The sequence below is a fragment of the Sminthopsis crassicaudata genome, chromosome 1, assembly GCF_048593235.1.
Source record: "Sminthopsis crassicaudata isolate SCR6 chromosome 1, ASM4859323v1, whole genome shotgun sequence".
Lineage (NCBI taxonomy): Eukaryota > Metazoa > Chordata > Mammalia > Dasyuromorphia > Dasyuridae > Sminthopsis > Sminthopsis crassicaudata.
This window is the reverse complement of record NC_133617.1, coordinates 67,934,425-67,958,645: the sequence shown is the minus strand read 5'-3', so window position 1 is coordinate 67,958,645 and position 24,221 is coordinate 67,934,425. Positions and strand designations below refer to the sequence as shown.

General features: G+C 41.6%; 1 protein-coding gene and 2 long non-coding RNA genes across 6 annotated transcripts in view; all 3 read right to left on the bottom strand.

Annotated features, from left to right (window-relative positions):
• Nucleotides 1-6,902, bottom strand: part of ACSBG2 (acyl-CoA synthetase bubblegum family member 2) — a 61,106-nt gene extending 54,204 nt beyond the window's left edge. The window contains exon 1 of one of the 4 annotated variants that reach the window (XM_074309119.1): nucleotides 6,720-6,902. The gene's annotated coding sequence lies outside the window, so the exon portion shown is untranslated. Of the gene's footprint in view, nucleotides 1-5,292; nucleotides 5,453-6,719 lie in introns of those variants that run through there. The other 3 variants (XM_074309111.1, XM_074309129.1, XM_074309137.1) reach the window with 3 other exon arrangements.
• Nucleotides 6,903-17,472: 10,570 nt separating this feature from the next.
• On the bottom strand, nucleotides 17,473-18,247 carry LOC141565725 (uncharacterized). The gene is made up of 3 exons (XR_012489107.1): nucleotides 18,215-18,247; nucleotides 17,802-17,879; nucleotides 17,473-17,605 (listed from the first exon to the last, which is right to left on the bottom strand). It is a non-coding gene; the product is annotated as an uncharacterized LOC141565725 (long non-coding RNA).
• A 2,509-nt stretch (nucleotides 18,248-20,756) lies between these two features.
• Nucleotides 20,757-24,221, bottom strand: part of LOC141565722 (uncharacterized) — a 59,940-nt gene continuing 56,475 nt past the window's right edge. The window contains exons 4-5 of the long non-coding RNA XR_012489101.1: nucleotides 22,304-22,381; nucleotides 20,757-20,917 (exon numbers count right to left, since the gene is read on the bottom strand). This is a non-coding gene — a long non-coding RNA (uncharacterized LOC141565722). The remainder of the gene's footprint in view (nucleotides 20,918-22,303; nucleotides 22,382-24,221) is intronic.

The window sequence follows — 24,221 nt, the reverse complement described above, 5'->3', positions numbered from 1 at the left end:
GTAGAGGGGTGAGCCCAAGTTTGGACCCTGGAACAAACCTCAGAAAACCTGAGACTTAAGGCTTCATTTCCCATATGTTGGGGACTACAACTTGATTACACTAATAGCTGCTAAAAAACAAATAATTAAATAAATAAACAAAAGAAAAAAAAATATATATATATATATTTTTTTTTTAAATTAAAAATAATTAAATAAAAGCAAAGGAGAAAGGACCCAACCACAGAGAGTTAACTATTGGGATAGAGAATACCTGGGTTCATATTCAGAAGAAGACAATGGAACTAAAAAAGTCAATCCTTTTTCAATGAGAAATGCCAAATGGTTCCAAGCACAAAAAGAGTTCTTGAAAAAACTTTAAAAATTAAATAAAAGAGGTAAAAAAAAAAAAAATAGGAGGAAAAAAAGGAGCAATTCAAGAAAAATCAAGAAAATTATGGAAAGAAAGTCAACCAGTTGAAATTAAAGAATCAAAAACTTAAGGAGGAAAATAATTCCCTGAAAACTAGAATTGGGCAAGGGGAAGCTAATGACATTCTCAGAAACATAAATTATAACACAAAATCAAAAGGATAAAAAAATAAAAGAGAAAGTGAAACATCTCATTAGTAAAATAACCAGTCTGGAAAATAGATCAAGGAGAAATAATATTAGTTGGGCTATCCAAAAATTACAAGGAAAAAAAAGAATCTTTCTCCAAGAAATTATCAAGGAAAATTACCCTTAAGTTCTAGAGCAAATAAAGATAGGGAAAAAAAATTCTCTGATCATCACCTGAAAGAGATTCCATTATTTGGGTAGTTTGAAAGAAAAGCATGGGATGAGTTGAATATGATGGAGTAAAATAAATAAATAAATAAATGAAACTCTGCAGGGAGAGATAAAAAAAAAAAAAACACAGTAATTATACAAATGAGGCATAAAAGATAAAACTGATGTAGAAGCAGCTAATAGAGGGGATATTAGGATCTTACTCTTATCTGGAATGGGTCAAAGAAGGGAATACTATATATCTAGAAGGATATAAAAGTCTTTTAAATTCAGAAAGAAATGAGACCAAGGGGTAGGGAGAAAATAATGAAAAGATTCTTAGAGGAGGGCAAAGTACCAAGGAGAAGTGAAGCACAGGAAGTGAGTAGGGATAGAGTAAATAGGATGAGAAGAATAGGGAGGAAAAATAAAAAGGAAGAAATACACAACAAGTAATTATAGCTGAAAAAGTGAATGAGAATGTGAATAGGATAAATTTAATCATGAAGTGGATAAAAGAATTCTGCAATATGTTGATTTCAGGAAACATTAAAAAATTAAATATATATGAAGATAAAAATAAAGAGGGGAAAGAATTTAGTATATAAAAAAGCAGGAATAGTAATCATGATCTCAAAGATAAATTTAAAATAGATTTAATCAAAAGTGAAAAACAGAAACTACACTATGTGTTAGCAACATTATTTAATAATATTTTAGATAATTTAAAATATCTACATGCTATAAAACACAAGAAGGTACACCTGCCAAAACAGACACAGAAACTATATGAATATAAACATAAAACACTTATTATACAACCTCAGATCTAAATAATTGAAGTCATATTTGTTGCTCATGAGTGGGTAAAGCTAATTCTTAAAATTACAATTTTACATAATCTATTTATTCAATTACATTACTAAAAAAAATAAATTATTCAATTATTGAGAAAAAATACTACCAGAACTCATTTGGAAGAACAAAACGGTCAAGAGCTTTGAAGAGATCAAGGGTAAATGATGCAAAAGAAGTAGATTCAGCAGTATTAGACCTTAAAACTACATTATGAGATGAGAGCATTATTAGAGTGTAAAAAGAATCATTTTGATTTTTAATTAAAATTTTCTTCTATAACTTATATAGCCAAGAAAAGAAAAAATACAGAAAATAGAGAAAAAAACTTTCATAGATAAATTCCAGATGGGATATGATTCACTTGGAATAGTGCTATAGTGTAGGAAATGAGTTGGTTGATTTAGAAAAACATGAAAAGATTTGGACTTATGAAGAGAAACAGATGATAGGAATAAATAAGTATAGTTCAGTCTTATATATATATACATATATATATATATGTGTGTGTGTGTGTGTGTGTGTGTATACATACACACACACACACATAGAAAGATGTTTATAGAGATATGTGTATCTCTAGAGATATAGAGATATGTGAATGTATCCATCTATCTATTTAGTTCAACACTTAATTGTAGCCTTTTTTAGAGTGATAGGGGAGAAAGGGGAAAAAAATAAAGTAAAAAATGCATAGCAGAGAACAAAAGAAAATCAATCAGGAAGCAAAGGAAAGCTGGGCAGCTTTGAAGACAATGTATAGTATTTATTTTATAGGTTTTCTTTTAGTGGAAATGTATCGTTTTATAATGAAGCCTTACTTCTTATCTGTTGTGTACATGGCAATAGGTTTGTTTGTTTGTTTTGTCTTTTCTCATTGTTATTTAAGTCTAAAATAAAAAATTTACAAAAAAAGAAAAAAGAAAAGAAATAAAGAAAAGAAATCACCAGGGGCTGAGGAAAGGCTGGTTTAGAGAGATCTCCAAGCAAAGGCTGTTTGGATGGGCACTTCCTAGAGATGATGTAATAACTTTCTTTTAGAAATGGGTCCGATTAGATGGTCTTCTAATTCTGAAAAGCTTCATTCGGGGATTCCCACTCCCAGCCACTAGCTTCTTTGCTAGAGGGTACTTAGCTTTCCCCATTTCCAAAAAGTAGATGGAGGACTGAGTTAGAGAGGTTTCAAATCTGGCCTCTACATCTACTGACAATTACAATGAATTACAAGTTAATTTACTTCTTTGAACTCTGATTTCCTCATTTATAAAATAAAGATAATAATACTGTAATTTCTAATTTTGTAAGGCTCAAATGAGAAAAGTTATTGCAGAGCACTTGACTTTAATGTACCATAAAAAATGTCTGTTGGTATCACTGTAATTGTTATGTTTAACCATTTATGGCCTTTGAAAACCTTTGAAGATTTATCTTCTTGAAGATAAATCAATCACTTCCAAGCTTACACTCCAAAGTTTGACTACCTGGAAGTTCTTACTCATCTCAGCCCAGCTGACCCTCAGACCACCTTCCACCTTCCCTTTTGCAACTAGCAGAAACAAAAGTTATCAACCCCCTGGCTGCCTCCTGTCTCTTAGATAAAATAACGAACCCCCATGTTTGGCAGGTGGCCACCTTTCTACACTAATTTTCTATAGTAACAGTACATTATTCTTCTACACAATCTAACTTAACTGGTCAGCTAGAAGTTGCAGAGGACAAGAGATAGAGTTCAAACATGGGCTCAGAGACCTACTAGCTGTGTGACTCTGATCAAGTCACTTCCCTCTCTGTTTGCCTGTCAAATGAACTGGAGAAGGAAATGACAAACCCTCCCAGCATCTTTGCCAAGAAAATCCCAAATGGAGCCATGAAGAGTCAAACACAACTGAAATGAACAACAAAAAGAAAAGAATGTGACAAAAAAAAAAATCATAGGAAGACTTTCATTAACTAGTGCAACTGAAAAAGAGCCAAGAAAGTAAGATATACAGTGACTATAAAAAACCAAACAACCAAAATTGAAGGTTGCAAAATGACTAGGAACGTCCAGAGAAATGAGAAGATACCATAGACCACGAACGCCTGAAAAGCCAGGACCATCTTTTGCATTTTTTCCTGTATCTATTCCCACTGCTTAACTAGAACATTATAGGTACATACTTCCAGTTCACTGATACTTCCCCCTACTCCTTTACTGAGGTAGAGGGCCCTCACTGGTGTGAAATACTGTATATATTGTCAGATTTTTTAAAAAACTGTTTCACTACTGGTTTTGTTGAATTTTTTTCAGTTTTTTAAAAAAATTCTTTGTTGTAAAGGATGGTACTCAATTAGCAAATTAGACAATTAGCAAAAACAAGAGATATCAATAAAACTTATATTTTTAGTAAAATTCTTTGCTACTGAGAAGTCAATACTGAGTTCTTAACCTAGGACTTCAAAAAACTTCGGAATTATCTAGAAATTGCTCATTTTGACAGATGATGGAGAAAGCCAGTCAGATGGCTAGGGGGGCTGGTGCCTCTCTGATCCTGGGTTCAGTTTCGCCTCCCACCCTGCTGTATCCCACCTCTACAAGGAACCCCCACTCTCAGGAACTGGCCTCTCCTTAGGCTCTGGGGATCTCAGAGGTCCTTTCCAGCTCTGATGTTCTGTGTTCTAGCTTTGACATCCCATGTTCTAAGGTCCCTTTTGCTAGGAAATCCTCTACATCTTACTAACCCTTCCACCTCAGACAACCTGTTTTAGAATTCATTCTTGTGAAACTGAGTGAGTACCCATCGATTGGAGAACGGCTGAATAAATTGTGGTATATGAATGTTATAGAATATTATTGTTCTGTAAGAAATGACCAACAGGCTGATTTCAGAAAGATCTGGAGAGACTTATGTGAACTGATGCCGAGTGAAATGAGCAGGACCAGGAGATCATTACATATTCAACAACAATACTGTATGATGATCAATTCTGATGGACGTGGTCCTCTCCAACAATGAGATGAACCAAATCAGTTCCAATGGAGCAGTAATGAACTGAACCAGCTACACCCAGAGAAAGAACTTTGGGAGATGATTATGACCCACTACATAGAATTTCCAGTCCCTCTGTTTTTGTCCGCCAGCATTTTAGATTTCCTTCACAGGCTAATTGTACACTATTTCAAAGTCCAGTTCTTTTTGTACAGCAAAATAACTGTTTGGACACGTATACATATATTGTATTTAATTTATACTTTAACATATTTAACATGTATGGGTCAACCTGTCATATGGGGGGGAGGGAAATTAGAACAAAAGGTTTGGCAATTGTCAATGCTGTAAAATTACCCATGCATATATCTGGTAAATAAAAACTATTATTATTTAAAAAAAAATTCATTCTTGTCCTTCCTCATAAGTCCTCCAAACATGGAGTTTTAAAAGCAGAGCAAGGAGCCGGCCCAGCTAGCACTGGGGAGACCCCTGCTGAGCCCCCACTGACCAGCCGCTCGGGACAGCCCTCTGTTGCAGGGCCAGGGGGTCCCACCTCCAGATAAACTCTCTGCTTCCTCATCTGTCTAAGTGGGGGATGATGAGGCAGCCACTCCCCAGGGCTCCGGGAGGCCGGGGCTGATTTAACAGAGGTAACACTGAAACACGAGCTGTTATTAACTTCCACACCACCTGAAACAGGGGGCGGCTCGGCTACCTCTCCGTGCCTCCTGGGAGTCCGCCAGCGGCTGTTGTTCCTCAGCTCCTGTTCCCAGGGTGACAGGTTTTTTTTTTTAATCTCCTTCTGTCAAGACCTTTCATCAGCTTCCCTCTCCGTGGAATAACAACAGAGGGCCTCCAACAGAGGCAGCTCCCACAAAGCCCAGCGGCCTCTGAGAAAAAAAAGAGTCACTGGGACGGCTTTCTAAGGTTCCCACAGATTTGTTCCACAAGCTCGACAGGTGTACTTAGGCCCACTCTGCAGCCGAGAGGCAGCCTCCCTCCCAAGTGCCACTCCCACTGCAGAGGAAACGGGTACCAAAATGACTACCAAAATGACTTCCCGCCGCCCAGAACGGTCCGTGGACTGGTAAGGGGCCCAACCTACTGACCTCAAGCACAACTAACTCTTGAGTGTTCCCCTTTACCGCGACCACTCTTCTAAACTTTTTTGGGGGGGCAAGCCAGCCCAACCAAGCACTCACCTGCACGCGTTCCTACCTCACCGTTCCTTTATTCAAGGATCCCTTTTAGTGCTATACACCCCCCCCCAACATGAGGAATTGCACAGAGGCTTAGGGGTCTGCAAGGACTCTGGAGGGAGTCAGGACGCTGGTTCTGACTCGCGCCTCAGTTTCCCCAGCCGGCTCACAGGGGACAGGCTGCTCACAGTTTGTCTCTGCCGGACGTCAGTCTGAAGGTTTGCAAGGCTGTCCCCAACTTCCCCAAGAGCGCCGGGGAACGCGGAGAGAGAACGCTGGGGGTGGAGGCCCCGGAGGCAGCCCACACCCCGTTCTCCTCCCCCGCGCCCGCCACCAAAGCACCCCACAAAGCAGTCGAGGCCGGAGCGTGAAAGACAGAAGCGGACCCCAGGGGCGGTCCCACTGGAGCCCGGAGGGACGCGGGCGGCGCCCCAGAAGCAAGGGTCCGGACTTTCCCGAAGTCCCACAGGACAAGCGTCGGGGCCTCGGACCTATCTCTCGGGGGTTTCGGCCCGAAGCTCGGGCCTCAGGGAGGGGGAAGGGAGGGAGGGGAGCGGACAGAGCCGAAGGGGAGGACAGAAGGAAGGCGCAAGTGGAGGGGACAGGGGACCCATAAGGCAGGCGGAGGGACAGATGTACAGAGACCCAGAAGGCAGGTGGAGGGACAGATGTACAGAGACCCAGAAAGCAGGTGGAGGGACAGATGTACAGAGACCCAGAAGGCAGGTGGAGGGACAGATGTATAAGGACTCATTGGGCAGGCGGAGGGACGTGGACGAGCCAGAAGGCAGGCGGAGAGCATGTGCGGAGACCCAGAGGGCATGAGGAGGGCTCTCCCCCAGCCCCCGTGCCCCACACGCTCCTCCCGCGCCGCGCAGGTGGCGAGCTGTTAAGGCGCACGTGGAAGAAGTCCGGGCCCCCCGCCGAGCCAGAGCCGCCTTACCCTGAGGTAGGGGTGCAGGCAGCCTCCCGCCCGCCCGGCACCAGCTCCTCGGAGTAGCGGCAGAAGCTGCGATAGCGGGCTCGGCACGCGGAGCCGCCGCCTTTAGTCCGGCCGGCCGAGGGGCGGGCCGCGACGCCTGCCTGGAAGAGGTTGAACCAGATCCTGCCGGCGGTGGCGGGACTAGTTGACCCGCGAGTCGCAGCCGGGGCAGGGTGGGGGCTCGGGAGGCGGGGCCGGGCACGCGCTCTGAGGGACGCGGCCAATCAGGGGCCAGGGACCGGGAACACACCACCACCTCCAGGCCCCACCCACCTCTTCCCTCGGGGAGGGAACCCCAGGTCATTGACCTTGGCGGAGCCGGCGGCCCGTGCGCTCTGCTAATGGGAGGGCTCTGGGGGAGCAATTAGCCAGACTGGGCCCGGGAAAGCGGAGTGGAGCCAGACTGAGGGCAGGGTTAGGCCCTAGAAACATCTCCCGGCAAAAGCGAGCACTTTCTCAGGCAACTAGATGGTCCAGTGGGTAGAGCGCTGGGGTCAGAAAGTCCTGAGTTCAAGTGCAGCCTCAGACTCCCCATCGCTGTGTGGCAAATCACTGCATCTCTGCCTTATCCCTGGAGAAGGAAACGGCGAACTCCTGCACATCTTTGCCAAGAAAACCCCAAAGAGGCCGTAGAGACAGGGTTCAGCCCAGGCCCGGGCCCCCCAGTGACAGACAGCCTGGGCTGGGAGAGGACGTTGCCTCTGCGGAATTATGTCCTTAATGATTGAAGGAAATGCTAAACCCTCGTCAGATGATGGAAAGATTTTTTTTTCTATCCTCATTCATTTCCCTTCATGGATCCTTGCCTCCAGTCTGTGGACCCCAGGCTGAGAACTTCCTGTAGCGCAGTTAAAGCTTTAATCGGCGCCTGTGGCGGTCTGTAAAGCCCGGAGCCGCTCCGAGGTCAGCGTCTGCATCTAAGCATGTACCCGGGGCAGAAGCGTGGGGTCAACTGCGTGCCGGAAGGAAGCGCGCCCTAGCCCACTCCGAGGCCACGGGGCCGGAGCGCTGGACTTAAACGCAGGGTGACTGGCAAGTCACTGTACTTCCCAGGGGCCATCTGGCCCGTCCGGGCGTCGCCTTCCCGCGGCCATGGTCCTTCCAACGAGCCCTGGGAGTGATGGGAGCTGCCCACTGGGGACCCAACCAGAACCGGCTATTGGGAAACAGATTTTTCCTTCTGTTTTTGTCCACATGGGTATAAACGCCCTTATCTGAGATGCTCTGACCAAAGGAATATAAGTTTCGATCGATAAAACACTTGCAATATTAGCCCCTAACCTTAAACCCAAATCACTGGCTCTCATTGACTGACCAAGTAGAGGTCGCGAGGCGAGCCCCTCAGGCTCACTTGGGCCCAGGTTGGCCCGGAAGTGAATGTAAATAACAGTTGTTTCTATTTTGGCTGAGAAACCCCGAAGGTCTCCTACTCCTGGAGGAATGTTTTTTTTAACTGGACTGGGTAAAATTCTCCATTCTTACTTAGTCTTAGTTACCAAATGGGTGTTGCTTTAGGCAAATGGAAGCCGGTAAAAGGCCAAGGCCTCCCATCGCTCTGGGCTGTCTCCGGCCGTCCTCAACGCGGGACTCGGGCGGCTCGGGAGGAAAGTGAGGCCGGTGACCTTGCACAGCCTCTCTGAAATCCCTCCCCTCCCCCTACTTTCTGTCGGTCGGCTCTCGGCTCGCCTTCAGCTCCCCAGACCTGCACTGGGGTGGGACTGTAAACGTGAGCTCGTCCCATTCGAGTCCTTCCCTGCTTCCCGCTGGGAGTAACTTTGTTCGTACTTCTAGCTGCCCCACTAGGGCCCAGGACCTCATCACCGCCATCCCTCACCCTCAGATCCGGTAACCCTGACCCCTGACCTGCCATCTCAGGGTCCGGCAGTTTCTCTGGCTCTCTCTCCCGCCTGGAGCTTTCCCCCTTTTCTCCTAATAGAAGGAACCTCCACCTCCTGGCCTCCTTCGTGTCCCAACTAAAACCTCTCCTCCAAGAAGCTCTTCATACAACCTTCTTTCTGTTGCTCCGTGGAGTTCCCATTTGGGTTTGTTTGTTTGTTTTGGCAGAGATCCTGACAGGTTTGCCATTTCCTTCTCCAGCTCATTTTACAGATGAGGAAACTGAGGCACACAGGGTTAAGTGACTTGCCCCGAGTCACCAAACGGGTGTCTGAGGCTAAATTTGAACTCAAGATCTTCCTGATTGGTGTTTTACTCACTGGGCCACAAATCTCTAATTTATCCTGGCTATGTCTTCTTGTACATAGAGGTTTTCATATTGTCTCCCCCATTAGACTGTAAACTCCCCGAGGGCGGGTTTTTTTTTCCAGCCTTTCTTTGTATCCCCAGCACTTAACAAAGCGTCTGCTGCATAGTAAGCACTCAATAAATGCTGTTACCTCTCCTTGCTCTCCCAAAAGCCAGGAAGCTGTCCCAAAGAAGCAGAATCAACAGTCCAAGAAGCTAGATGCTCTAGGTAGTGGAGCTGGCGGCTGAATTAAAGGGTTAATAATTAAGATTTAAGAGCGCCTCCCAGCCGCTCTAGTGAAAGCTTCCACCCCAGGGGAAACTGAATCTGAAAAGGCAGGACATTGCATCATTTCCTGTGCTCTTCCCCAACCCCTTCGGCCCCACTAAGAGGACTTCCCCATCACCAAATCCACTCCCCGTCAGATCCAGGCAGGAGAAAGTTTCAGTGGCAAGAAGAGCTTTTTCCCTTGGAGAACAGCTGCCTGAGGACACAACTAGGGAATTGTTTGCTAGACTTCCTGACTGCTCTTAAGGCCCCTGAAGGACCCGGGGAGAGACAGAGCAGGTTTCTAAGGTAACTCAGGCTCCAGATACCTAGGGTTCTTCTTGGAAGGTGCGCTCTAATTGCATTTAGAAGCATTCTACCAACAACTGGATGGCACCTGGCACTTAAAGAGAAAGTCAGTGTCACCACCTGGCACAAACTTTCCATTGATCCCTAAAGCTCCAGAGGTATCTTAGCTCAAACTTGTGAAGCCCTAATCCACGTGCTGTAGAGCCTTTCTTTTCCCCTTTTACTTCGGCTAGGATGGGAAAGGATAATTTTGTCTTTGCCCTGTCAATTGAAAACAAGGAGCAAAATGTTTAATACCCTCGTGAATTTTCAAAAAGTGAACTTCAGTTTAATAAGTGAATTTATTTTTTTAAATGAACATTCAAGCTGTCTTTGAACAGACAACTTGATTACACATATTTTGGATGACTAGAGCACAAGGCAGATTTACTTCACAGCAAATGCAGGTTTTAGAACTTGAAATGTGACTGTTTCAACTATTTTAGCTCACAAAACTTCCAACCTTCATCCAAAATACCAGTGTTAAAGCAGCAATTCCACTTACTTTTTACCAATCAATGATCATACCAAAATAAGTCAGTCTAGATTACCAGTATATATATTTTGAAGGTGACAGTTTTTCACAATAACAACATAATTTCATATAAAAACCCAAGCTACAAATAAAAATTGGCCCTATGAAAAAATTGGACACTCTCCAGATGTTGGAATATCTAAAGTTCATGATGGCAGCCTTTCATAAATCCATTTTAAAATACAGAACAGGAGCTGATATGGGGGGAGAGAGAGAGAGAGAGAGAGAGAGAGAGAGAGAGAGAGAGAGAGAGAGAGAGAGAGAGAGAGAGCGCTCAAGTGCCTGAGCTATTGCAATGACAGAATGTCCCTGGGGAGTCAATCCACAGATAGTTTCTGCAAGATTGAGGAGAAAGTGTGCCCTTTGCACCTTTTGCTCTTGTTTGCCATTGTACTCAAAGAAGTGTGTGCTCAACATACTAAGAGAAAAAAAAAATACCTTTGTCTCTACTGGAGTACAACACAAAGACAAAATTTCCTGCAGTTCTCAGTAGCCCATAAACAAGAATAGTACTAAACTGGCTGAATAATTCACGTACTGCATGAGAAGATGGAAGCAAACAAAATAACCTATGTGGGAAGAGAGGAGAGAAGAAAGATGCAAGCACTTTTCCCTACCAACCATGCTTTATAAAAGGAAGACTAAGAGAGTCGTGTAATTGCTCAAAGTGCTGAAAAGACAGTGATCAAACTGGAAATTGTACAACTGGTACCTCACTTAATGTTATTATAGGAGTCTCAAGATCCCACTAATTGCTAAAATAAGCAATGCCCAAATTGGTATGCCCCTCTCCCCAAATTTTATTTTACTTGATCCTCCTGACAACTCTACTATGATTATCCCCATTTTCAGATAAGGAAACTGCGGCAAAAGTGACTTGTTCAGGGATACAAAACTAGTGTCTGAAGGCACTAGTTTTCCTCATGTTAGGTCCAGAATTCTATCCACTACTGTGAATACAGTGTCTCTACTGAGTCTGTATGCCAATGAGATCATAAAAGAGGGGAAAAGATCCACATGTGCAAAAGTGTTTATAGCAGCCCTTTGATAGAGTAGCAAGGAACTGGAAATTAAATGGATGGCCATCATGGAGAATGGCTGAATAAGTTATGGTATGTGAAAGTTATGGAACATCATTGTTCTGTAAGAAATGACCAACAGGATGATTTAAGAGAGGCCTGGAGAGACTTACGTGAATTTATGCTGAGTGAAGTCAGCAGAATCAAGAAAACATTGGACACAGTAACAAGATTGTGTGATAATCAACTATGATAAACTTAGCTCTTGAGTCTCAGCAAGGCAGTGATCCAAGATAATTCCAATAGACTTGTGATGGAAAATGCCATCTAGATTCAGAAAGAGAGAGACTGAATGTGGATCAAAGCATGCTATTTTCACTTTTGTTTGTTCAAATTTTTTCCTTTTTTTCTGACTTTTCTTTCACAACATGACAAATATGGAAATATGTTTAAAATGATTGTGTATATATATGTATATATATATATATATATATATATATATATATATATATATATATATATATATATATATATATATATATATATATATATATATATATATATAAAACCTTTATCATTTGCTTGCTGTCTTGAGAAAAGGGGAGGTAAGGAAGGGAGGGAAAAAAATTTGGAACTCAAAATCTTACAAATATGAATGCTAAAAATTATTTTTACATTTAATTGAAAAAAATAAAATAATATTGAGGGGGGAAAAAGTTTTTTTTTTTTTTTTAAATAAAGAATCCTATCTACTGTGCTACCTAGATGACTAAAACAATTAATCCCATCTTCAAGGAAAACTTATACCCAAGAAGAGGTTGGTCAGTTGAATCAAAGCCTGAAGAGAAGATGACTCAAAAAAATTCAACGTCTTTGGTGATTAAAAATGAATTTATAGGTAGTGATACGAGGCAATACAAAGGCAAGAATTTTGCTGGAGATGAGATGATGATAAAATAATCTCTTGATGGGGTTACAGTGTCATTTGAAGAGTTTTTTAATTAATTTTTAAAAAATTTTGCACATAACTAGCACTAACATTTCCATATAGAGAATTGGACAGAAAAAAAGAATTATATGCAAAATTATGAATCTTATTTGTATGTGACTTGATTTTTTATAGTAGAAAATAAATTTAACGACTTCCAAAAATGTCCTGCTTGTCTATGTTTCTTTACATATTATTTTCTGTCATTCTGGACATGTAAAAAAAAATGCTTCAATCAATCCTCTTTTCTCCTCCTCCTCCCTCTCTTCCTCCTCCTTCTTTTTCTTTTTTTTTCTCTTTCTTCTTCTATCACTATAGATTGATCCTACACTCTTCAAATGAAAAAAAAATATTTGCAACAAACTGTCATAATCAAGCAAAATAGATCCACACATTAGTCATGTCTTCTGCACCTTGAGTGCACTTGACCTCTGTCAAAAGGAGAGAAGCATATCCTACCATCCTACCATCACTTTACTGGATTCCAGGTTTTTCACTGCATTGATCAGAACTCTTAAACTGAAAGGTTTTGTTTTGTTTTGTTTTTAGAAATAGAGAGACTTAGCTATGTTTTATAGACATCTGGAATGGAACCAGGAAACAGAGAGATTAAAGATTTTGTGTGTGTGAGAGAGAAAGAGAGAGAAGAGGGAGAGAATGATTGATTTCCACATGGAAGCTTCAGAAGGAAATAGTTATGAAAGAAACCAATGAGGTTCGCCTTGGCTGGGAGAAGGGTTACCTCTTCAGAAAATGTGGCAAAGTAGAGAATGGGGAATGGTAAAGGAGTTTTTCATTTTATTTGATGTAAGGTATAGAAAAAAAGAAGAAGAAAGAAGTCATAACAGATGGCCACAATTTTCACAATATTCTAGGGGTGATTTGATAAAGGACCTCTCAACTTCCTGCTTCTGAATATTAATATTAACATTAATGCCTCTATTAAGGTGCTCTTTGGTTACAGAATTTTTGTCCTATTACATATGCTGGGCATACATAGCTGCTGGGCAGCTAGGTTGGCACAGTGGATAAGAGTGCCAGGCCTGAGACAGAACCTGAGTTCAAATCTGGCCTCAGACATTCACCAGCTAGGTAACTTTGGTTAAGTCACTTAACCTATTTGGCTCAATTTCCTCAACTGTAAAATGAACTTAAGTATTAGACATATTTGCTTAAGACAACTTTGAGGTACCATTTCACATCTTTCAGATTAGCTAAAATGGAAGGAAAAAATGATATATGTTGGAAAGAATATGGAAAATTGGGACACTAATGCATTGTTAGTGGAGCTGTAGAATGATGGAACCATTCTGGAGAGCAATTTGGAACTATGCCCAAACTGTGCTTCCCCCTTTGACTCAGCAAGGTCTCTATATAGTCTATATCCCAAAGAGATCATAAAAAAGGGAATAGTAAGAACCCACATGTGCAAAAATGTTTATAGCAGTCTCTTTTATAGCGGCAAGGAACTGGAAATTGAGTGGCTGCCCATCAGTTGAGGAATGGCTGAATAAGTTATGGCATATGGATGTTATGGAATATTATTGTTCTATAAGAAATGATCAGCAGATTGATTTCAGAAAAGCCTGAAAAGACTTACATGAAGACTTTTCACTGAATGAATTGAACAGAATCAAGAGAACATTGTACAAAGTAATAAGATTATGTGATGATCATTTGTGATGGATTTGGCTCTTCTCAACAATGCGACAATTCCAATAGACTTGGGATGAAAAATGCCATCTATATCCAGAAAGAACTATGAAGATTGAATGTAAATCAGCATAGTATTTTCACTTTTGTTTATTTGTTTTCTTTCTTGTGTTTTTCCCCTTTTTTGTCTGATTTTTCTTGTACAACATGACAAAAATGTAAATATGTTTATAAGAACTGCAAGTATTTAATCTATATCAGATTGCTTGCTGTCTTGGAGAGTGAGGAGGCAAAGGAAGGAAAGAGAAAAATTTGGAACACAAGGTTTTACAAGAGTGAATGTTTTGAAAATAAAAGCTATTTTTTAAAAAGAAGTTTAAAAACTATCTTTACATGTATTTGGAAAAATAAAATACTATTGAAAAATTTTTAAAAAGACATATTTGCTTTGATACTTTCATGGAACTCCTCACCATATGGATCACAAACTTTCCACACCCTTTCACTTCTTGCTTATTCTGTATAAACCCTATGCAAGGGAAACCCTTAAATCTGTATATAAATCCTTCACTGCATCCTAGGGACTTTGTCCAATTTTCTTGGCCGTCTATGAACAGCACATGCTATTCATAGTCATCTCTTAGTCTTACCACATGACTAGTCCACCTTCTCCAGTTATCTATTTAGTTTTTTGGTGGCCATATGACACTTCTGTTGCATAATTCTTCCTTGAAGTCCTGACTTCAACATTCTTGAAAAATTTATTATTTAAAAAATAAAAAATTGGTCTTTGTTTCTAGGAAAAGTTTGAGGGGGTGGGGGGGTAGGGGTGGGTGGAGTGTCATTAAAAGCACTAAAACCTTCCAGGTCTTTTTTTTTTTTTTTTTTTTTTTTTTTTTTTACTAAATTGTTATTTAGTTATTCTTTATCCATCCAGATCTTAGCAAGCTGTTGTTTTTAAAACTTAACTCTATGAAAAGTCATTTATCTCAATTAAGCTTTATTTTATTAGATTTAACCCAAGCTAAGCCTCTTATTTCAAGGCAGCTATGTGTCAGGAGCTATGGCTGAAGATAAATAAAAGCAAAAAGAAAGATTTTACCTTCAAGAAGTTCCATTCTAATGGGGAAAGAATACATAAAAGGGAATTGGAAAGAGGGATGGGGGTGGGGAGGGGAGAGAAGGTCCTCATAGGGGCATGAAGTTGGAGTCTAAAGCACAGCCAGGAGGGAATGAAGCACAGGTGCCCAAAGCCCACCCCCAAATGGAACTTGCCCATGGGAGAAAGGGGCTGGTATGGCAGAGGGATGTTCCAGGAAGGGGAGAAGGCAGCTCTCCTGTGGGAGCAAAGTCCATAGAGTCAGACGCAACAGTGGGAATGAAAGAATTCCTAAAGGTTCCTGTAGTGGAAAGGCATGTGGGTAAGAGCCAAAAGACTTGGGTTCTGTTCCGCCCCCACCCCTGACTTCCTTGTGAATTCCACCAAGTCATTATTTTTTGTCTCAAAGTCCTCATCTATAAAACGAAGCCTTAGACTTCCCCCCCCCCCCAACCCGGATGCCAGTGGTCAAGTTTTTGAATCTTGTCTTGTGGAAGGATTAGATGGGATACACAGGAAGAGCTTAATTAATGTTTTGTTTGTTTTCATTCAATTATTCAACTCAGGCTTGAAGGAGAGAACTAGATCAGTGGGTAAAAGTTGAAAAAGGGCAAATTTTCCCTCCAGAATGTCACAGGATCATGGGATGGTAGACCCAGAACAAAAATGGACCTCAAAGGTCACCGAGCCCAAATCTTTTCATTTTTCAGACCACTGAATCAATAAACATTTCTTGAGTGTCTGTTGTATGCTGGGCACTGTACTTGTGACTTGTCCAAAGTCACACAGGATTGTCAAGGTATTTCCCAGATGTAATAAGTTCAACAATCCTTGTGTGACTTTGGGCAAGTCACAAGTTCCCTCCCTGGAAGTCTTTCCGGGCTCCCTGCTGGGAGACTCACTTCCAGACTCCAGCTGGCACAGTGTGGGCCCTGCAAGAGTTGTCCTGTCCAGTCCCTGGTTGTTCTGCTGGGCCCAAGTATTTACCAGCCCATCTGAGGCTTTCCTGGCAACAGCCCTGGAGCGTTTGCCATTTCCTTCTGCAGGAAGACAAATAGACAAGTAGAGGCAACTGAGGCAAACAGGGTGAAATGTTGTGCTGGGGGTCACTCAGCCAGAAGGGGTCAGATGTCAGATTCTTTCTGATGCCAGGACCAGTGCTTGACCACTAGGCACCCAGCTGTCCAGCTCACTCTGAAGAAGAATCCTTTTACAATGTGCCAGGCAAATGGCAACAGAGTGAGAGGCAAGACAGATGAGGCAGAAGGATGTGCAGGTTTTAATGAACTGAGCCAATTTAAACTCAAGTTCTTTGATTCCACATCTGGTGCTCATTACTTCCTCCCTGCCTTCCTTCCTTTCCTCCCTCCCTTCTTCCCTTCCTTCCTTTTCTTCTTTCTTTCCTTCTCTCCCTCCTTCCTCCTTCTCTCTCCCACTTTCTTCCCTCCCTTCCTCCTTCCTCCCCTCCTTTCTCCCTTTCTCTCTCTTTCCTTCCCTCCTGAGTCCTTTCCTTCCTCCCTCCTTCCCTTCCTTCTTTCTTTCCTCCCTCCTTCCCTTCTTTCCTTCTGAATGAGATGAGGTGAGATCTTTCAAAACAGTTGTGAAAATCGAGTAAGGCTTCATCTACTTCAGAGTTTGAGTAGGCCTGAAGGACTCTGAACATCTAGTCAAAGGCATAATTGCGTTCCCCTCTCATGATATTTCCTCCTTATTTCAGCAAATATGGGCAACTATGTACTTATTGGTCAAGTTCAATTTCGTGGGTAGATCTCGAGTTTAAAATGTAAGACTCTCAGCCAATGAGGATGAGGGTCAGTGGTGGGAGGGGGTGTTTTGTGTTAGGGATTAAAGGGGCTGTCCTGCCTACAGGAGGCGCTTCCTCTCTTCGATTGTCTGCTGGAAGGGTGGGATGCCCTTCTCGCGAGAATGTGCAATAAACTTTGCTTTTCTCTAGAGCTCTCTCCAGCTTTTTTTTTAATTAAATGGTGACCCCTCACCATTTCCGTACCACACACTTCCTTTCTTCCTTCTTTCCCTCCTTCCCTTCTTCCTTTCTCCTTCCTTCCCTTCCTTTTTCTCCCTTTTCTTTCCTTCCTTCCTTCCTTCCTTCCTTCCTTCCTTCCTTTCTTCCTTCCTTCCCTCCTTCCTTCTTTCCTTCCTTTCTTCCTTCCTTCCCTCCTTCCTTCTTTCCTTCCTTTCTTCCTTCCTTTCTCCCTTCCTCCTTCCCCCTCTCTCTCCCTTCCTTCCCTCCCTTTCTCCTTCCTTTCTCCCTTCCTCCCTCCCTTGTTCCATCACTATAATGCCAACCTTAGTGTGCATGGGCATCTGATCAGCTTAGCCCACTGCAGCCTAGAACTTTGATCACCAATTACCCAGGATTACCAGCAGTTGCCAGGACTCCCTTATTGCTCTGTTTTATTTTGACACAAAGGACACCTCCAGGCAAACACAAAGTGCCCGGTGGGGGCAGGAGATGGGAAGAAAAATCAGTTTGTCAGCTGTTAGCCCCACTTTCCCCATGTTTGCCCTGGGTGGGGTGGGGAGGTTGTTGTCTCACCTGTTACTCTGTTCTTTGCCCTGCTTTCTTCACTTTCTCAGCATTCTTTCCAGCCAACATACATTGATCTAGGGCCAGGGTTAGGTCTGGGTTCACAAAGGCCTCCTGTCCTAGAGTGCATCAGTTCTTCTGGGAGCTATGAGAGGCCCATGGAGAAATACAGTTCAGATCCATAACAGTGAGCTGAGGGCTTTCAGGACGATGGTACACTGACAGCTTCAGGGGGTCACAAATGCCCTCGGGGGGCACCTTCACTGAATATTAGACAAAGCCAGGCAAGGCAAGGGGCCTTTATGAAGGGCTTACCTTGGCCCAGGATACCTTGTGCTTACCTTACCTTGTGCTGGGGATACAGGCACACCTGGAGTCAGGAAGTTCTGAGATCAGATCCAGCCTCATCCAGGAAAGAACTCACCAGCGGAGGAAGAGAAGTCAAGGGGTGGTGGAATGTTGAAGGAAGGTTCAGGTGGAAAAGAAAGGAAACAAGCATTTATTTACTTGTTTTCACTGAGGCAATTGGGGTTAAGTGACTTGCCCAGGGTCACACAGCTAGGAATGATGAAGTGTTCTGAGGATGCGGTGGATTGCATTGGATTGCAGTGGATGCCCTTGGTGTCTCCAATGCCTGACCAAGTTCTAAGCTCTCCTCAGCTCCTGCTTCAACCAACTTTGTTGTTATTGTTCTCATCAGCCCATTCTGCCAAGGGAAAGTCTTCACATGCTTGGGGAGGATGCCTCAACTCACCAACAGGTTACCCTCAGCCTGGTTTAGCCCATCTGCTGGACAAATATGGCCACTGTGTATGCTACAGCTTCTTGGAGCTACAGAAAAGAAGAAATAATTAGAAAATTAAGCCTGGAATTAAAAAGGCTTGGGGAAGACTTCGTATAGAGAGTGAGATTTTAGTTGGGACTCAAAGGAAGCCAGGGAGGTCAGTAATTATAGCTGTACACACTCTACAAAATCCTACTTTAATGTGTTATTGTGATCTGGAGGAAGTAAAACACAAACCTTGCCAGAAATGCTCTGAATAATTCCCCTATTCACAGTTCGGGAACTTTAAAGAACCTTGTAAATAGGTTACTGTTCTGAGGGCTGCACTCAGATCCTCCAATCACCTGCTTCACTATATATACTGACTTGCCATTAGAAGGGCCATAACCTCAAAATCATAGAATCACATCATTTTGAAGTTTGAAGGCACATCCAAGGCCACCTTTTGTTTCTAACCCAGTCCTATGAGGAATCCTGCTACTAATCAAACTGATGAAGACCTCCAAAGACAGGAAATATCCTCCCTCCAGTCCATTTCATTTGAGACTGGACCTAATTGTTTGAAAGTTCTAAAATCAAGCCTGCTTCTCTGCATCTCTTTTTCACTGTCCTTAGTTCTGCCCTCTGGACCTAAGAGACCAATGCCAGCCTTCCCTGGGTTAGCCTTTCAGAGACAATAAGCATTTCCAGTTCCTCCCATTGATCCTGGCCACCCTCCTTTAATTTACTCCAATCTGCTTTCATGGCGGGCGCTCAGACATGGCCCTGGCGCTTCAGAAGCAGTCTTCCAAGGAGATCAGAATTTCTTTGGCTCAGGATGTCATGGTTCCAATTGCTTTCCCACTCCTCAGGAGCCATCCTAGCTCTTTTACTCCATGATTCTGGGCGGGCATCTGTGCAGGGGCACTAGGTCAGTCACCGGCCAAGGCAAAGCGGTGTCTGCGTCAAGTTAAACAGGATGCAGACATTACTCCCTCTGTCCTTGGCCTCCTGGGCACCGAGCTGCAAACAACTGGACCAGGTGGACTCTGCATGGGATCTGTTGGAACTCCAGAAAATGAAACTCATTTGGGAGATGTAAAGAAACCAAAATAATTACAAGTCCAACAATACTTTATTAGGCTATGTTTTCAACTGGGTAAGGTCCAACACATTTGGAATGTGTTCGTTTCTTTTTTTTTTTTTTTAATTAATTTTATAATTAAAATTTTTTTGATGGTTACATATGTGCTCGTTTCTTTAAGAAACCAGGCCATAATGCAAAGGAAATCATTCTTTCACAGCCAAGACATCACCATTGACTTTTAGAGGGATTGTGTAAGTCCTTTAGAACAGAGCTGCTTAAACTTTTCCCACTCTTAATTCCTTTTCACCCAAGAAACAAATATATATATATATATATAATAGATACCTACAAATCAAATATTTGCCAATATAAGTCATAATTTCTCAGCCCAGACATTCAATTATGAGACCCCTTATGAGGTCATGAACCACAGTTTAAGAAGCTGGGGTCTAGAATAGAAGTCTCCAGATTGTTTTACTCACACGCCCCGTTAAATTTTTTAAAAATTGTGTATCCCCTTAATCTATATATATTTATTCTATTTCTAAATTGTACATATAATGGATCTCTGACCAAGCCTATCCTTTATGAGCATGCATGATATGTTTGGCTGATGCGATCCATGAGCATCTATGGCTATTTTCTGGTCCATAAGAAACAGATTTTTGGCTATTGAGTCAAAACTGGTCATGCATTTAAAAGGTACTTTCTTCTCATCTGTGGGCCCCTCTCCTCAGTGGATAGAATACTGGACCAAGTCAGGAAGACCTGAATTCACACTTATTAGGTCTGTGATTCTAGACAAGTTACTTAACCTCTGTCTAATTAAGTTTCCTCATCTGTAAAGTGAGCATGACAATAATATCTACTTCCAAGAGTTGTGAGGAACAAATGAGGTAATATTTGTAAGGCTCTGGGCAAAGCACTATAAATGAACTTCAAGCTCTATATAAATGATAGTTATTGATGGTTTTTGGTTGTTAACACAGTCATGTGCATGTTGTCACCCTCATGTTGAGAGGACTATATTTTTCCCTTTTTCTGTATTCTCCAGTGCTTAGAGCAATGTCTGGAACATAGAAAGAGTTGAATAAATACCGGCTTGCTTGATGCTGCCACAGTCAAATATGCCATGTTATGAAATTCCAACTCCTTCAAGATATTTCATCTCCATCACACAAAACAATCTAACTTATGGTCCAGTCAAGGATACAAAAAATTAAAGCTCAAATTCCTTTTCTTTTTAAGAATGAAGATAGAAATGCATGTTCTAAAATGTCTTCCTATGCTGAAGTATACACTCCCTTGTACATTCTGGAAATCACTGATCTGAGGAAACCTACACCTGTAGAGAAAGCTTCTGTGCAGAATACCAGACAGCTCATTTTGCCAACTTTCCTAAAGCATTCATTATGTTCCAGGAGCTGGGGACACAAAAACTAGACATTTGTCTACCTCAAGGAATTTATTGTTCACCAGGAGATTCAGCATTTACTCAGCTAAGTAAAACTGACAAAAAGATGATAAGGAGATGATTTTTTTTTCCTGATGATCTCCCTCAGTATGGGTTACAGGCTGAAATAAACAAGGCCATAAATGGGGACAGCCTATGAGAGAAAGATAAAGAAACCATTAGTTAGAAAAATAAAAGCAGATCACAAATATTCAGTGTTTTATTTATTTATTTGCTTTGATATTGCTCTTATTGGATTTTCTATGGTTCACAGATAAGAGGAAAATCTGATTGATTTGTTTAATGTTTTAGTAAAGCCTTTTTACATACAAGAGTTATATGTGTATTGAATGAGTTAGTTCTATCATCTTTGGTTCTCCAGCAATTAAATCTAACAGACCAATTAACTAGTCCCTCAGAGCATCTACCACAATGGAGGCACACAACCAGGGAGCCATGAGTAACAATAGCTCATAATAAGAACAGTTCAATTGCACATTTAAGATTTACAGACAAAAATCCTATACAGTAATTCAGTGTAAATATTTTCATCCCTACTTTGCAGATATAGAAACTGATGCTCCTGGGAGACATGGTGATTTAGCCAATATTACACAGCTAGTAAGTGCCAGAGCCAAGACTAGAAGCAGAGAGCCAGATTTAAGTTTGAGTGCAAGGGAAAACTTCCTATCAGTTAGAGCTTTCTATCATTAGGGGAATGGGGATTCTTCACTGATGGCCTTCAAGGAGAACTTGGACCACACTGCTTGGGTCTATTGAGGAAAGGATTCTGACTTAGCCATGGGTTGGCTGGGCTCCCTTTGGGACCAAAGCTTCTCTCATTTCTGGTTATATTTCCCAGAGAGGCAGCACTATGGAGTGACTAGAGAGCTGACTTCAAAGCCAGGAAGACCAGGGTCCAAGTATCTGCTGTGGCACAGCCTAGGCAAGTCCCTGAGCCTCTTAGCTGCCCCAGATAACAAATAGCCTAAGACAATAAATTGAAGAACAAAATGCCAGTCTGCATTGACAGAGAATTTCCTCAGTAGGGGTTCTCACCTTAGATGAAATCCCAGATCTGGACCAAATTCTGCTCCTCACAATAGCTATAGGGTCACATAAGGTTGCCTGATCGAGAAGTACAAATCAGGGTAATGTGGGGAATCTCCTGACCAGGGCTCCCTGGACTTGCTTCCTTTGCCTTCTTGGCACCCAAAGATTGATTGGATAGCCCTGCACAGCCCATGGCTTTGTGCTTTGATGGGTATCATTTTATAGATGAGGAAATGGATACCCAACTTGATTTCGAAATTGTATCAGAATGTACAGCTTCCAGATGGGAAGTAGCATCCATCCTACAATGACAATGGGATCAGTTAATAGGTGGCTAGTGACTCTCCTAGAAAACATTGGTTTGGCTTGTGGTTGTCTGCATGACAAAAAAGGAATTCCTCCCACAAGTGTTATTCATGCTGGAAAAAATAACAGCTCCTATTTCTGTCTTAGCTTTAACATTTACAAAGTGTTTTCCTCATCTTACCTCTAGGACCTTGATTTGAATCTCAGCTCTGCCTCTTACTAGGCTTTGTGTCTTTGGGCTAGCCTCTTTCCTTTTTATCTGTAAAATAAGAGATGAAATGGTATCTTGTGTCCCTTGAAGGACTCATATTTTATGATTCTATTCCCATTTTACAGGTAAGAAATCTGAGACCCAGAGTAATCATAGGAGCATAGCTTCAGAACTGGATGGAATCCTGGACATCATCTAGTACAAAATCCCCTAGTTTCATTTTACTGTCGAAGGAACTAAAGCCTGAGAATTGACTTGTCTAAAGTCACACAAGAAAGGAATAAGCACCAGGGGTGGATTTGAACCCAGGACCTTTATACTCAGTGCTCTTTTCATTGTATTTGCCATCTCTCTCCCAAGGGGCTTAATTTAGCAGGCTCTTTTACCTAATCTCTGGCCATCTCTGATATTCTGAAATCCCATTTTCATTTCACAGATAAGGAAACAGTTTTTGGGAAATGCAATGATTTGTTCTAACTGACTCACATAAATTATCAAAGAAGAAATAGAAAGAAGTTCAGCTTGTGGAATCTATCCCAATATGTTGGTACCCAAGGTTGTACCTTAAGCAAGGATTTAAAGATACAGATTAGAAATGGGGATATAGACAACTGTGACTTAATATTAAAGTTAGGTCCAAGCAACATAAACAAACAAATAAACAAAAACAAAAAAAATTTTGCAATAATCTGTAGGGATCAGATTTTCTCATAAATATATTTGCAAACTCTCTATCAAAAAAAGGAGACACAATGCTAGCATAAACACAGTTGCCAGTACATTTCGTCTCACTTAAAAACCAAAAAACTTACAAAACAAAACAATAATAGCAAAAGATGCATATGGGAAACCTAGTGCAGCAGAGGGAATAATTGCTTGGGTGGGGGAAGAGTCAGAGAATCTAGGGTGACTCCTAAGTAATCAATCAAAATCAATTTTCCCCTTCATGAAATTAGGAGATTGATGATCTCTAAGCCCTTTCTCATTTAAAAATCCACTCTGTAGGAGTCTTATGGAATTTCTATGTACATTTTTATCATGCTGCACAAGAAAAATCAGATCAAAAAGGAGAAAGATATGAGAAAGAAAAAATAAGCAAACAAAAACAAGAAGAAAAGTAAGAATACATGTTGTGATCCACACTCTGGACAGATGTCTCTCTCCATTCAATCACCTCAATGTTGAAAAGAGTCATATCCATCAGGATTGATAATCATATAATCTTGTTGTTGTTGTATACAATGATCTCCTGGTTCTGCTCATTTCACTCAGCATCAATTGATGTAAGTCTCTCCAGGACTTTCTGAAATCATCCTGTTGGTCATTTCTTACAAAACAATAATATTTCAAAACATTCATATACCATAATTTACCTAACCATTCTCCAATCGATGGGCATCCATTCAGTTTCCAGTTTCTGGCCACTACAAAAAGGGCTGCCTCAAACATTTTTGCACATGTGGGTCCCTTTCCCTCTTTTATGATCTCTTTGGGATACAGACCAAGTAGAGACATTACTGGATCACAGGGTATGCACAGTTTATAGCCCTTTGGGCACAATTCTAAATTAATCTCCAAAATGGTTGGATCAATTCATAATTCCACCAACAATGTATTAATGTCCCAATTTTCCCATATTCCTTCCAATATTTATCACTATCTTTTCCTGTCATTTTAGCCAATCTGAGGTGTGTGAAGTGGTTCTTCATTTGCCTAAATTTGCATTTCTCTAATCAGTAGTGATTTAGAGCATTTTTTCATATGACTAGAAATGGTTTTGATTTCTTTGTCTGAAAATTATCTGTTCGAATCCTTTGACTATTTATTAGTTGGAGAATGGCTTGTATTCTTATAAATTTGAGTCAATTCTCTATATATTTTAGAAATG